Source organism: Calidris pugnax, unplaced genomic scaffold, assembly GCF_001431845.1.
Source record: "Calidris pugnax isolate Ruff unplaced genomic scaffold, ASM143184v1 scaffold29, whole genome shotgun sequence".
NCBI classification, from domain to species: Eukaryota; Metazoa; Chordata; class Aves; order Charadriiformes; family Scolopacidae; genus Calidris; species Calidris pugnax.
In genome coordinates this window covers 692,990-695,766 of record NW_015090768.1, presented here as the reverse complement: position 1 = coordinate 695,766, position 2,777 = coordinate 692,990, and positions in this window count along the sequence as shown.

Here is a 2,777-nt window from a genome sequence, read left to right as displayed (position 1 = left end):
AAAACACAAAAAACATTCAAAAAAAAAAAACCCCAAAAAATCCAATACTCCTCACAGTGCAGAATCCTCAGCGTCACAGCCCGGCCGTGGCTTGGGGAGGTGCAAAACCCGAAATCGGTGCTGGAATCTCAAATCCCGCAGCCAATTTCCCAACTTTTTAGCAAGATCACGGTGTTTTATGGAACAGGAGGTGATAAAATCGGGAAAGCACTTCCAGCATCCAACGGGAGCCGCCGCCGCCGCACCTGGTGTGGTGGGAGGTGTCCCTGCCCAGGGCAGGGGGGTTGGAACTCGATGATCTTTAAGGTCCCTTCCAACCCAAACCATTCTATGATTCTATGATTTAATAAAAATTTACCACTTCTGTCAAATGCGGCTTTTGGGGGCCGTGACGCGGGGAAACGGCCCCCGCCAGCTCCGGGGTGAGGATTCAGTGCTGAGGGACATGGTGTAGGGGAGGACTTTGTAGAGTAGGGTAGATGGTTGGACTCGATGATCCCAAGGGTCTCTTCCAACCTAGACGATTCTATGATTCTATGATTCCTCCTCCCTCCAGAGCTGCTGAGATTTCCATTCGGACCAGCCAGCCCTTTCAGGATTGTGGCCACTCTGACATTTATCACAGAATCGTTTAAGTTGGAAAAGACCTTTAAGATCATCAAGTCCAACCACTAACCTAGCACTGCCAAGTCTACCACTAAACCATGTCCCTCAGCACCACGTCTACACGTCTTTTAAATACCTCCAGGGGAGGTATTTAAAGTAAAAGGGAAGTGGGGAGTTCCACTTCCTAAAATTCTATAGTCACCAATAGCAGAGGAAAAAAATAAATATCAAAAAATCAAAAAATCCTCTTGCAGATTATTTCCCTTTAGACACACAAAAATTAGCAGCCTTATTCCTCCCGAGGCCTTCCCCCAGGGTGTTAAACACACACTCCAAGTGTTGTCAGCCTCTGACAAACACCACAAGGTGAGGGATCCTGTTTGCTGGGTTTGTTCACCCAAACACCCACTTTCTAACATAGGAGGTTGCACCTCTCTGGGACCAGGCTGACTCCCACAGGAATTCCTCTCCTCCCGTCCCTTCCAGGGGCATTGCATAAGCCCTGGGCTGTTGTGTAACGGGAATTGCACGCCTGCTGTGGCATGAAGGGCAGTTGTGAAAGGTTCTCACAGTAATTCATGCACATCTGGCCAATACAGTGTCACAATTGTTCCTTCCCAGCAGCTCTGCCACCCCTCGCTGCCAGCCCGTGGTACCGCACGCACTCGCCTTCCTGCGGCACCTTCCCTTTCATCAGCTGTCACACAGCACCCATTTTTCTTTTTCCTGCTCACAATTTGCATCAGAAGGATTCGAGAGTAGAATGTTCCAAGCAAAAATTCTTTAATAATCACGATGCTACCAACGCTCGCTCTTTTGAAAAGAAGGGACATGGTGTAGGGGAGGACTTTGTAGAGTAGGGGAGATGGTTGGACTCGATGATCCCAAGGGTCTCTTCCAACCTAGACGATTCTATGATTCTATGATTCCTCCTCCCTCCAGAGCTGCTGAGATTTCCATTCGGACCAGCCAGCCCTTTCAGGATTGTGGCCACTCTGACATTTATCACAGAATCGTTTAAGTTGGAAAAGACCGTTAAGATCATCAAGTCCAACCACTAACCTAGCACTGCCAAGTCTACCACTAAACCATGTCCCTCAGCACCACGTCTACAACGTCTTTTAAATACCTCCAGGGGAGGTATTTAAAGTAAAAGGGAAGTGGGGAGTTCCACTTCCTAAAATTCTATAGTCACCAATAGCAGAGGAAAAAAATAAATATCAAAAAATCAAAAAATCCTCTTGCAGATTATTTCCCTTTAGACACACAAAAATTAGCAGCCTTATTCCTCCCGAGGCCTTCCCCCAGGGTGTTAAACACACACTCCAAGTGTTGTCAGCCTCTGACAAACACCACAAGGTGAGGGATCCTGTTTGCTGGGTTTGTTCACCCAAACACCCACTTTCTAACATTCATCACGGGACAGGAGGTTGCACCTCTCCGGGACCAGGCGGACTCTCCCACAGGAATCCCTCTCCTCCCGTCCCTTCCAGGGGCATTGCATAAGCCCTGGGCTGTTGTGTAACGGGAATTGCACGCCTGCTGTGGCATGAAGGGCAGTTGTGAAAGGTTCTCACAGTAATTCATGCACATCTGGCCAATACAGTGTCACAATTGTTCCTTCCCGGCGGCGCGCACTCGCCTTCCTGCGGCACCTTCCCTTTCATCAGCTGTCACACAGCACCCATTTTTCTTTTTCCTGCTCACAATTTGCATCAGAAGGATTCGAGAGTAGAATGTTCCAAGCAAAAATTCTTTAATAATCACGATGCTACCAACGCTCGCTCTTTTGAAAAGCCTGCATCCCTGCTCCTGTGAGCTCTGCCCTCCTTCACTGCATCCCCTCGCAGTACATCTTTCCAGCTGCCAGAAGAAATTCTAGCGCACACAAAAGGGAATTCTTCCTCTACTTCTGAGGCACGTGGTACTACAGAGTTTCCTTGATACGGAAAGAGAGGGAGGAAGAGAAAGAGAGATTGGCTCACAAATCTTGGATGTGGAAGACTTGCCGTCAGTATTATCGCTATGATACAGTAAGGCCTTTTTCACATTAAATACAACTGCACAGTGAGACGGTTCTCTCTGCCAGCAAACATGCAGCTGCAGCACCCAACCATTGGGACCAGGCAGTAGGAACTTCCCACAAGCAGAAGTTGAACATCTTGTATCAA